Raw genomic sequence first — 13,129 nt, 5'->3', positions numbered from 1 at the left:
ATTTACTAAAATCTCCACATCTACTCTCTTTTTCATATGCTCCCATTCTAAGTATGCATGTACTTTGAGCAACTAAAGGCACAAGACGTAATGGTCTCTCTTTCCCACAACAAAGCTATTATATTCCCCATACGATCTTTTAAGCATTTAAAAATGTATCTGTAGTTGTGTTTATTATGTGCTTATATTATCCTTTCTCAAATCTTTACTTTTTTTTTTTTTTTTTTTTCGCATTCAAAATCTTTTAATAAGAGGGTAGGGATCCAAGGTTAGTTTTTGTAGCCTCGGCTGGCCCGTCGGCCTCTGGCACGCTCGAACTTCCGGCCCTTGGAGCGGACGTAGGGTTTGGTGTGGCTGTGCGGGGTTCCTGGGGCCGTGCCGAAATGCCGGTACACCTCTCGGCCCCTGCGAGGACCGGAGAGCAGGACAGTGCCGCAGCCCTTGGGGGAGTCCAGGGCCAGCTGGTCGAAAGTGAAGATCTTGCCTCCTGCCCTGAGGATGCGGCTGCGGCCCGGCTGGTTATGCGCAGTGCACATACCTTTAGTTTAGGCACCTCCTGAACCCGCACGTCGTCCGTTATGGTCCCCACAACCACGGCCGTTTTGTTTTCCCGGCCAGGAAGCTTCATCTTCCGGATCATCCGGGAAAGGGACAGAGGTGGCCGGTTGGTGCGACTCATAAACAACCTCTTCAGCACAACCTGGTTGAATGTGGAATTGGTTCTTCTGGCCAGAAACCTATACAACTTGACCAACAGCCTCAGGTAGATATCCTGGCTCTTGGGCTCCTTGCGCCGAACCTTNAGCAAATCTTTACTTTTAATATACAAATGTCTTTTGCCAGAGCAAATGTCTTACAAAGGATATGAATATATATTTTTGAGATTACAAACAATTCTAGAACTATTATTTTTAAAAATGAAAGATTCTGCTATGTCCACTGCTATAATGCTAATGAATGTTGTGTAACATTTGATGAGCACTATGTCATTTCAGCTGGACGAAAGAACCACAGAGTTTCATGTATTTATTTAATTTAGAAAGTGTCAGCTGTCTGGAGGCCTCTAAATTCCAATCTTATGCCATTTTGCCTTTACTGCTGCCTCAAATTTTCATTTCTTAGGAATGATCTGTGTTACAGACTGCTAAATTTATGTTCAGAATAATTAGTAGTTTGCGTTAAAGAAAACCTCTTCAATCATAAGTTGAGTGACATTAAAATAAAATTAAAATAGTTTATGTCTTGAGATGCTTCAACTGCTTGTATAAATATAATATTTATTGGAATTTATAGGTTGGTAGACAAAATTTCCATGATTTTATTGTCTCTCTTGTCTGGAGGAAGTGGGGGTGGAGAATGAGAAACAGTTCTATGGATAGCCTATATTAAGGTAACAGTCAATTAATTAAAAGTTTAATAGTATTACTCACAAAAGTACTCATCTTCACTGTCTTTCTCCATTAGTACTGCTACTTTTAACTATCTCCATTAATCATGACTATTAATGATACATCAAAGCACAATGTTTCCTATCCAATTGGCAAAACAGGAGATGAAAAGTCACAAAGTATAAGCTATTTTACTTTACTTTCTCACAAGGGATAAGAGATGACATTAATTAAATCTAAATTGTGATTTATGTTCCTTATCTTGTCAAAAGTTTGATTTCAATATATACCTTAAAAGCATGTATTTTAAAATACAAAATCCATTCATTTCTGTATGATAGCAGTAAACAATCAAAATTTAAAAAGTTTTTTAACTTAATGCCATTTGCATTAACACCAAAAAAATGTATAAACTTAGGTATAAACCTGACAAAATAAATGCAGGAGATGTGCTGAAATCTGCAAACTTTTGAGGAAAGAGGTCAAGAAACACTGTCAAAAATAGTTATATCCATTCATAGATGGAAAATCTCAGTATTGTTAAGATGCCAATTCTCTGATTTAATATACAATTTCCATGCAAACCCCAATCTAATTCTCAGCAAGCTATATTGTCAGGTGCACTGCTTCTAATTCATCCTATAGAGTAGGTTCAGGCATTCACTACTAATTCTTTTCCTGTCTTTACAAAGTCTCAAGTTAAGGAGATAATATATATCCCTGCTATTAGATGAAACATCTAACCCTGGTCTGGATATATCTGGTTCCTGGCAACCTTTCTGTGGCCCTCAAATCTGGTAGCTAAGGGAGCAGATGATACTGCTATTTGAGTTTCACTGACATAATTATAGATACTATTTGTTATGAGAGTGTTTCCTTCTTTCTGAATAGTCTATTAGACATTTAAAAATACTATTTTAGACTCATTTGGAATAAATTGAAAGAAATAAAATAAAAAATAAACCACTGAATAATGCCAAAATTAGTGGTAAACAGAGATTCAAGTATATTGTAAGGGCTATGAAAGAAAATTATATCATCATTATACAGTTTTGTCTTGTACAAATATATTCAGTTTCCTAAGAAAAGGAAAATTGATAAAGAATATTAGTTTCTAGTCATCCAATATGACATGTAAGCATTTTCAGCAAGGTTTTTGTCAGTAAATATAATACTAAAAGTTTTTGTATACATGAGTTTACCATTTTAAGGGTCATTCATATGTGCCAAAAGTTAAAGCAGTTTGAATAAGCATCTGGAGTCATTTCTAAATGAAAAGGCAAAAGACCTAATTCATTTATTTTCTATATTATGATTATCAATATGTGTGAATTATTGATTTAGTAGCACAAAATAACATCATTAGAGCATATATGTGTGTGTGTGTGTGTATACATATATATATTTAACTTTATACTTCTAAACATGGAAAGAACAAAGGGCCGCTATCATTGCCTTACTAAGAAAGTAGTTCATACATTAGCATATAAGTCTTAATACTTTTGAGTTAGGTATTGAAAAGATAGTGAGAAAAATAAGAACACATACTAAGGCCCTTCTCCACTCCTCCCTCTGCCATCCTTCAGCTGGCAAGACATTTATTATTTGATCGCCAAGTAACATTTTCATTTTAAGTCTTGAATTATTTGTAATATGAAAAAGCATATCAGTCAATTCTAGGTACATTTAGTGTTATGGATTCAAACTGAGTCTGTTTAAAATTCCCCAATCTTATCCCCACTCCAGCCTACCCCAACCCTACCAGCTTCTTCCTGGTATGTCATTCCAGAGCCATGATGTTGGGAGTTGGAAAACTTGGAACATCATTTAGTCCTCAGTGTGTTCTTGTTTGCTTACATGTTCTTTGCCCCATCTCATGCACAAACACTGGTGTCTGCTGAGGTATTCCATTTTTATTTAGGTTCTGCTTGTGTAGTTCATCCAGCACCCACTTCTGTGTATCATGTTCCAAATTAAACACTGCTTCAGGTCTGGTATTTATCTCTCAGCTAGCCTCCAGGCTTTTCTCACAGATACATAGAAGCTTTGGGTGTTCTCTCATTCTTCCCTGGGGCCACATATCACCCAATGTCTCCTTATCCAGTGAGTCTCCTTTTCCTGCCACCTCACCTAGTCTGCTGTCTGCTCAGCTGTTACGCTTTGCCTTTCCTTTCAGACAGCTGCTGCCTGTAGGAAATAATGTAAATGATGGTCCATTTCCAAGACAAAGTGCCTCGAGTAGACTTTGGTCTGCAAACTATGGAATGACAAAATATACCAAGCCACTGCTTTAACATCTGGCACCTACTTGTTGGGGTCCCCTTAGTTGCCCTCACCTGAACCAAAGACTTTAGCCTAGAATGAAAGTTAACTAGACTGCAGAATAGCTCACTTTACCTAGTCTTATCAGCTTGCCTGACTACATAGGTCATTAGTCAAATACTTGAAAAGCCCGAGGTGACTATGATTGCAATGCATTATGGGCTGCAACAAAATGCAGCCAAACAACCCTAAAGAAAACACCAAAACTCCTACCCGATGACAAATAGACAACATCCGGGAAGACTGTGACCCCATAGCCTATGAGGAACCAGGGGAGGGACCTGTGCACAAGGGGATAAACTGCTTGTGGTAACCATGCTGGATGTGCCTGCCCATCAGACACCAGATCTTGCAAGACCATCATTAAAAATCTTGCTTCTGCTCTTCTCTGTGTCTCTGAGTCCATTCTTTGGGTTAAATGGGTCAGTTTGTTTCTCACAAACTGGGGGCTTGTCTGGGATCTCTGTGCCTGTGTGGAGTGGGACTCCTGTAAAGAGGAGAGATGCGAACCACCCAATTTAGATAACCTGCTCTGTCCGGGCACCCTGGTGGTTGGGCATTTTCAGAGGTCGTGTGTGACTGAGACGTATCTTAGATAAGAAGCAAGCACAGAGTCCCAATCTGCAGTTTCATTCTTCTGTGAGGGAAATGGCTGGAGACAGACGAAGTGATTCTTGGGGTGTGCAAGAAACCTCCAGGAGGGAATGGTGAGTACATAGGAAAAAGCTCAGACACAGAGACTGACTGAAAATGGTAAATAGAAATTCTAGGGCTAGGGAACAAAGGAAAGAGGGAACTAAGGAAACTCCTTCTGACATTCCCCCAGATAGTACATTGGGGAGAATGCTGCAGGTTTGGAGCGACAACCCTTGAACCAGCAACAAGGAAAAGGAAAAGATGACAAAGTTTTGCTATTTTATCTGGCCCAAAGACCCATTTGTAAATCCTTGTTTTTTTGGCCTAAGTTTGGCTCAGAAGGGGATTGGGTGGACCAAGCTTTAATTCTCGATGTAAATGATGAAATCCCATTCTCACAAGAAGAGATAGGTTATGCTTTCTGTTGGATTAGGGAATTAGCCCCCATGTTAGCCCTCAAAGAAGAAGAAATGGAACATAATAAATAGCTTCACCCAATAAAAAGGCCTAGGATCTGCTAACACACTTGCCCCTTCCATACAGCTCACAAAATAAGGAACAGGAAGATTGGGGGAAACAGGGAGGCCAGAGAGAGAGAAATCTGGGGGTCATGAAGGAACTAAACCCACTGCTCTCTTAAATCCTTATCTGAACTTGAGGAAAGAATTAGAAAAATGTAGGAAGGATATTGAGAATTTCCCTGTTCTCTCTAAATAGCAGATGCCTAACATGTTCCCTCTTGGAGAAGAGAAGGCCCGGTGGGACAGGGAATGGTTGGATTTGTGAATGGGCCTTTAACAAGTCCTCAAGTTAGAAATTTTAAAAAGGAAATGAGGCCACTCTTAGAGGATCCCCTTGGTTTGGCAGAATAGTGAAATCAATTTTTAGGATCCAATATTTATACTTGGGCTGAGATGATGTCTATCATGAATATCCTGTTTACTGGGGAAGAGAGGGGAATGATTAGAAGGGAAGCCATGACCATTTGGGAAAGACAGCATCCTCCAGGGCAAGGAGACCTGCCAGCTGGGCAGAAATTCCCAAATTCGGATCCCGAATTGGATAAAAATGATCCCAGGAATCAGACCCAAATGCAAGACCTTAGGGAACTAATTAGGTGCACTAAACAGTTCACTCCTAGGACACAAAATGTCTAAAAAGCATTTGAGATTCAACAATAAAAGGAAAAGACTCCCTCTGTGTTTCTGCAGAAGCTCAGGGATCAAATGAGAAAATACTCAGGATTAGAACCAAGGGACCCAGTGGGGAAGGGCCTTTTAATTTTTATTTTTATTTTCTTTGAGATAGAGTTTTGCTCTTGTTGCCAAGGCTGGGGTGCAATGGCACAATCTTGGCTTACTGCAACCTCCGCCTCCTGGTTCAAGCAATTTTCCTGTCTCAGCCTCCCAAGTAGCTGGGATTATAGGCACCCACCACCACGCGTGGCTAATTTTTGTATTTTTAGTAGAGACGAGGTTTCACCATGTTGGTCAGGCTGGTCTTGAACTCCTGTTCTCAGGTGATTCACCCACCTCTGCCTCCCAAAATGCTGGGATTACAGGTGTGAGCCACCATGCTTGGCTGGTGAGGCCTTTTAAAGGTTAATTTTGTAACTAAAAGCTGGCCTGATATTACTAAGAAACTACAAAAGATTAATGGATGGAGTGAGAAACCAAAGGAATTACCGAGGGAAACTCAAAAGGTTTTTGTAAGAAGACAGTAAGAGAAACAGAAACAAAAGGCAAAATTCATGGTTTCCACTGTAAAGGAAGGAGTTAGAAAGATATTAGATCAAGACTGCTCTCAAAGGAGATGAAAGAACACTAGGTCTCAGCAAAAAGACAGGAGGGAGACACAGGGAAAAACTCCTAAGACTATAAGTGGATGTTACTAATGTGGGAAACCAGGACATTTTAAGAGAGAATGTCTGGAATGAAAAAAGGAAGAGAAGGTCATCCCCGTAATGAATTTTGATGAGGATTAGAGGGATCAGGGGTTCCTTTTGAGTAGGTCCCACCAGGAACCCTTGAAAAACTTGAGGGTGGGACGCAAAGGAGAAGAAATGACATTTTTAGTCGACAGTGGAGTAGCATGCTCCTTCCTAATATACCAACCCAGGGGCACAGAACTCTCTAAGGAAAAGCTAGCAGTATCAGGCAAAAAGACGGAGGGATTTCAGGTTTTGATATTCAATAAAATGTTAATTAGGTTGGGATCAAAACAAAGGAAGGAGTGACTCTCATGTATTCCCAAAGCAGGAACTAACCTCCTGGGTTGAAACCTGATTGTTGGACTGGGTTTAGAATTAGGAGTAGAGGAGGGACAAATAAAAGTAATAATAGGCCTCCTAACAGAGAAGGAAGACAGTAAAATTAATCCCCCTGTGTGGGTTAAGGAAGACAACAGGGGAGGATTAGAAATCACACCCTTACAGATAAACAGAAAAAGTAGTTTGCAGAAAACAATATCCCATACCTGTTGAAGAAAGAAAAGGTCTCCGACTGGTAATACAGGGATTAACTAAAGCTGGAATATTAGAACCCTACATGTCACCATACAACAACTCCAATTCTCCCAGTCAAGAAACCCAATGGATCATATAGATTAGCGCAAGATCTAAGGGCTATAAATCAAATTGTCCCAACTCTCCATCCTGTGATGCTTAACCCTGACACCCTCCTTAATAAAATACTCTATGAACATAAGTGGTTCAGTGTAATAGATCTGAAAGTCGTATTCTGGGCATATCCCCTAGACTCTAAGAGTAGGGACCTCTTTGTCTTTGAAAGGGGAAATTCCATGACTGGGAGAAGGAACAGTACCACTGGACTGTGCTGCCACGAGATTTCATGGAAGCCCCAAATTTATTTGGTCACACCTTAGAAAAAGTCCTGGAGGAATTCCAGTCTTCCAAAGAAACCCAGTTGTTACAATACATGGATGATTTAATTTCTGGGGAATGGAGGGCTGAGGTATCAGAAACCACCATAAGCTTGCTTAATTTCCTAAGGGAAAGGGGATTGTGAGTCTCCAAGAACAAATTGCAATTTGTAAAAAAGAAGTTAACTGTTTAGGACACCTAATTAGTGAAGGAAAGCAGAGGATAAACCCAGAAAAAAATATCCTGAATAGTAGGTCTGCCCTTGCCTAAGACAAAGAAAAATCTCTGAAAATTTTTAGGTCGAACTGGTTATTGTAGGCTATGGATTGACTCATATGCTCAAAGGATGAAAATTCTGCATCGTAAGTCACTAAAAAAGGAGCTCAACCTCTTGCAATGGTCCTCAGAGGAAATGAAGGCAGTGGAGGCTCTAAGGAAGGCCTTCATTACAGCCCCAGTCCTGGCCCTTCCAACTTTAGAGAAAACTTTTCATCTGTTTGTAACAGTAAAACAGGGTGTGGCCATTCGGGTGCTCACTCAAACCTGGGGTGGTGAAGAAGTAACCTGTTACTTTTGTCTCCACGTTTCTCAATCCTGTCTCTCAAGAATAACCCAAATGTATGCAACCAGTAGCTGCCACGGCCCTGCAGGTGGAGGAGAGTTGAAAGCTGACCTTTGGCGGGGTCCTGATAGTGAGCGCCTCACATCAGATGAGGAGTATATTAAATCAAAAAGAATCTAGGAGATGGTTAACTGATTCCCAGATTCTAAAATATGAAGCTGTAGTACTAGAAAAAGATGATTGCTTCTTAACAACAGATACTTGCTTGCATCCAACCAGTTTCCTATGAAAAGGAGAGAAAAATAAAGAGGCATCAGTCCATAACTGTTTAAATATCATAGAATATCAAGCAAAAGTTAGCCTAGACCTTAGAGAAACTCCACTACATGATGGGATAAGGCTGTTCGTGGCTGGGTCGTCCCAAGTGATAGATGGCAAGACACATAATGGCTATGCTGTCACTGATGGAAACACAATCCTTATGTGAGAAAGATAGATTACCTAATGGCTGGTCGGCCCAAACCTGTGAATTATACGCTCTTAACCAGGCCCTAAAGCTCCTTAAAGGCCAAGAGGACACTATGTATACTGATTCCAAATATGCCTATGGATTGGTACACACCCTTGGAAAAATTTGGACACAGTGGGGCCTAAAAAACAGCAGAGGGAAAGAATTGATACATGGAGAACTAATCACACAAGTATTAGAAAGCCTCCTGCTTCCAGCAGAGGTAGCCACAGTTCATGTAAATAGCCATCTGAAAGGGAACATTATAAAAGCTCTAGGAAACAGGCTTGCTGATGAAGCTGCTAAGCAAGCCTCCCTGGAGGAAGAAGTTAAACTATTTAACTGATAGTCTAACTTCAGACTGATAAACTAACCGATAGTCTAACTTCAGAAATCATAAGCAAACCCATAATAAGAGAACTTATGTTCATTCTGCACAATGGGAGTCATTGGGGTCCCCAGGCTATGTGTGATGCAATACTCAAGAATTATGGGTGTATAGGAATTTATGCCGTTGCTAAACAAGTGTGTGGAGGTTGTGTGACATGCCAAAGAATAAACAAAAAGATAGTTAGAAAACAGACTACTAGAGAAAGGCCTCACGGGTTAAGACTATTTCAAAGCATTCAAGTAGATTTTACAGAAATGTCCAAAATAGGGAGACTAAAGTATCTACTAGGAATCCGTCTGGCTGGGTGGAGGCCTTCCCTCTCCTGACTGCCACCACAGGGAATGTCATCAAAATAATCGTACAGCAAAAATTATACCTAGATTTGGCTTGGTGGAAAATATTGATTCAGACAAGCGGAGCCACTTTATCTCGAGGGTGCTAAGGGAAATTATGGAAGGTTTACACATTAGATGGGGTTACCACACCCCTTGGCATCTCGGCTCCTCTGGAAAGGTAAAGAGAATGAATCAAACTCTCCCAAAGCATATTACCAAACTAACCTTAAACACTAAAATGCTCTGGACCAAATGTCTCCCAGTTGCACCCCTTAGGATTAGGACAGCCCCAAGGGAAGACTTGGGATTGCCCCCCTACAAGTTATTATATGGGTCCCCCTATTTAGGCAGGACTACAGACTTTCCTATTATGGAAACTGAAGGCCACTTTTTTTTTTTTTTTTTTTTTTCTAAGATAGAGTCCCACTCTGTTGCCTAGACTGGAGTACAGTGGCATGATCTCGGATCACTGCAACCTCCGCCTCCCAGGCTCAAGCAATTCTCCTGCCTCAGTCTGTTGAGTAGCTGGGAGTACAGACATGTACCACCACCTCTGGCTAATTTTTTTGTATTTTTAGTAGAGACAGGGTTTCACCACTTTGGCCAGGCTGGTCTCGAACTCCTGACCTCAGGTGATCTGCCCGCCTCAGCCTCCCAAAGTGCTGGGATTACAGGCATGAGTCACCACGCCCTACCCAAAGACCAATTTTTAAGAAATTATATACTGGCCATCTTCTCCACCCTGTCATCCCTTAGGTTAGGAGGCCTTCTGACTCAAACTCCGCCTCTTGAGTTCACGATTCATCACTTTCAGCCTGGTGACTTGGTGCTGATTAAGACTTGGAAGGAAGACAAGCTCCACTCAAGCTGGGAAGGCCCCTGTCAAGTGATCCTCATCATCGAGAACAGCTAAACAAGGGTGGACTCACTACACATGGGTCAAGGGACTGGTAAAAGAGAACCTGAAACGGAGGTGAAAGGACCAATGGGAAGTGTATGGATCACCTGAGGAGCCCGTAAAGTTAACTCTGAGAAAAACTAGAAGGGAACTATAAGTGGGCTCCATCATTGGGGTGGATGTGTTTAGGATTAATCGTAATACCAAGGGTGAGAGGTATGCAAATATGGGATGGGGCCTAGTAGAAGGAGAATATCCAATCAAACTAGTAGTCAACAAAACTAAGACCTCCACCTCCCAAACTATAAATTTTGATGCCTGCCAAATCTTACCTTGGGTGAATTTAACAAACCAAAGTCAGTTGTCACAAGCAGACAAATATCTGTGTCCTGAAACATGCCACTCTTGGGCCCTCTCAGAAAAGCCCTGTGCTAGCTGGAATGGGGTCTGGTGGATCACTCAATTTCAAGTCTGGGCAAGTCATTTATCCAAAAATAAACCTTGAAAGGATAAGATACATTTATATAAGGGCACAATGCCATCTAACTGTGGAAATTTAGAATGCAATCATATATTAATAACCATAAATAACCCAGCTACTCTAGACCAGAAACCATGGAGGTATGGATTAGGAATAGATGTTTCAGGAAGGGGCCCCACAGGATGGTTAGCTCTCAGGCTAATCACCAATAATCTCGAGCTCACCCAGGTTTATTATAACTCTTGTTCCCACCACTTCCTTTAACACGCCAGGCAATGACCCTAAGAGAGTAAAAATAATTGAGATAACTGACCTAAGGCAGACTTTAGAAATTGAGGCTGGATATGGAGATGTAAATGCCTGGGTTGCATGGGTCAAATTTGTGGTACTAGCTCTTAATAAGGGCAACTGTTACACATGCTTTGCTGGTCGACCTCAGGCACAGGTGGTTCTCTTTCCCCAAGGATGGAATACCAATCCCTAAGGAATGCATTAGTGTTGGCTCCACCAGGACAGGGATGCACAGGGAAATGAGACTCGTAAAAGTCTATCATTGCTCCTTCCCCCCTTGTGAAGATCAGATTCTAGAGCAATCCCCTTGTTCTCCATAGGGAATATGAACCACTCCTCTTGCCTCTCTAGGCAGGGGGCAGAGTTCAGTAAGCCTGTGGGAGAACTCTCAACTTGTACCCACATCCTAAAAGTTACTGGTGAGTTAAACAAAGGCAACTACTTGGCTCTTTATACACACCAGGCTGATGTCTAGTGGTATTGTGGGAAAAGAAATCTCTGTGACCTGTTACTGTCCCACTGGACCAGGCCTTGTGCCTTAGTTTAATTGGCCATTCCCATCACTCTGGCGTTTCATAAGATCCCCAAGAATCCACATGGCCACCGAAGCTGGAGAGATTTAACAAATTCTTTTGATCCCAACATTTATATTGACTTAATAGGAATCCCTAGAGGAGTACCTAATAAATGTAAGGCCCGAAACCAAATAGCTGCTGGGTTTGAATCAGCAGTCTTCTGGTGATCAACTATTAATAAAAATGTGGATTGGATTACTTACATCTGTTACAATCAACACAGATGAATCAACTATAATCCAGAAACTCAAAGGAGTGGCTAGCCAGTTAGATGCCACCAGCCGAATGACCTGGGAAAACAGACTTGCACCAAACATAATCCCAGCAGAGAAAGTGGGTGTATGCCTTATGCTGGGCAGAAAAGGTTGCACTTTCCTTCCCAACAATACTGCCCCAGATGGAACCATCACAAAAGCATTACAAGGATTAACAACTCTAGCCAATAAATTGGCAGACAATGCCAGAATTGATGACCCATTTACTGATTGGCTGGAAGGTTAGTTCAGGAAATGGAAAGAAATTATAGCTTATGTTCTAACATCCCTAATAATAGTGGCTGAAGTCTGAACAGCTTTATGATATTGCATGATCCCCTATATTAGAGGATTAACCCCAAAATTGATTGAAACAGTCATCAACAAATGCCCATAACATACCAACTGCTATTAGATGCCAATTCAGACCTGCTCTTTCATGAGGAAGAGAGTCAACAGCTCTTAAAACAATTTGAGCACTAAAGAACACACAAATAAATGTGGAAATTGGACAAATAGGGGAAAAAAGAAAAAGCGGAAGGAGTTGTAGGTAATTATGTAAATCGTGGTCCATTTCCAAGACAAAGTGCCTGGAGTAGGCATAGGTCCACAAACTATGGAAGGACAAAATATACTAGGCCCCTGCTTTAATAGCCGGCACCTGCTTGTTGGGGACCCCTTAGCTGCCCTCAACTGAACCAGAGTTTAGTCTAGAATGAAAGTTTACTCATCTGCAAAATCGCTCATTTTATCTATTCTTCTCAGCTTGCCTGACTACCTAGGTCATAAGTTAAATACTTAAAAAGCCCCTGAACTGACTATGATTGCAATGCATTATGGGCTGCAACAAAATGCAGTGACAACTCAAAGAAAACAAACACCTAAAACTCCTACCCAATGACCAATAGACAACGTCTGGGAAGATTGTGACCCCATAGTACTCAGCCTATGAGGAACCGGGGGAGGGATCCAAGCACTAGGGGATACATTGCTTGTTGTAACCATGCTGGGTGTGCCTGCCCACCAGACACCCGATCTTGGAAGACTGTCATTAAAAGTCTCCCTTCTGCTGTTCTCCATCTCTGAGTCCATTCTTTTATTATTATTATTTTTTATTATACTTTAAGTTCTAGGGTACATGTGCACAACGTGCAGGTTTGTTACATATGTATACTTGTGCCATGTTGGTGTGCTGCACCCATCAACACAGCAGCACCCATCAACTCGTCATTTACATCAGGTATAACTCCCAATGCCATCCCTCCCGCCTACCCCCTCCCCATAATAGGCCCTGGTGTATGATGTTCCCATTCCAGAGTCCAAGTGATCTCATTGTTCAATTCCCACCTATGAGTGAGAACATGCGGTGTTTGGTTTTCTGTTCTTGCAATAGTTTGCTGAGCATGATGGTTTCCAGCTGCATCCATGTCCCTACAAAGGAAACCAACTCATACTCATCTTTTTATGGGTGCATAGTATTCCATGGTGTATATGTGCCACATTTTCTTAATCCAGTCTGTCACTGATGGACATTTGGGTTGATTCCAAGTCTTTGCTATTGTGAATAGTGCCACAATAAACATACGTGTGCATGTGTCTTTATAGCA

The 13,129-nt window shown here is 41.3% G+C and overlaps 1 pseudogene across 1 annotated transcript; it reads right to left on the bottom strand.

Moving 5' to 3' along the window:
- Positions 1-229: 229 nt before the first annotated feature.
- On the bottom strand, positions 230-1,461 carry LOC108523033 (60S ribosomal protein L18 pseudogene; annotated as a pseudogene). The gene is made up of 2 exons (XR_001883674.1): positions 1,431-1,461; positions 230-852 (listed from the first exon to the last, which is right to left on the bottom strand). The product of XR_001883674.1 is annotated as a 60S ribosomal protein L18 pseudogene (transcript).
- Positions 1,462-13,129: the final 11,668 nt, after the last annotated feature.

Source organism: Rhinopithecus bieti, unplaced genomic scaffold (assembly GCF_001698545.2).
Source record: "Rhinopithecus bieti isolate Rb0 unplaced genomic scaffold, ASM169854v2 scaffold_68273, whole genome shotgun sequence".
NCBI lineage: Eukaryota > Metazoa > Chordata > Mammalia > Primates > Cercopithecidae > Rhinopithecus > Rhinopithecus bieti.
This window is presented reverse-complemented; position numbering and strand designations above follow the sequence as displayed.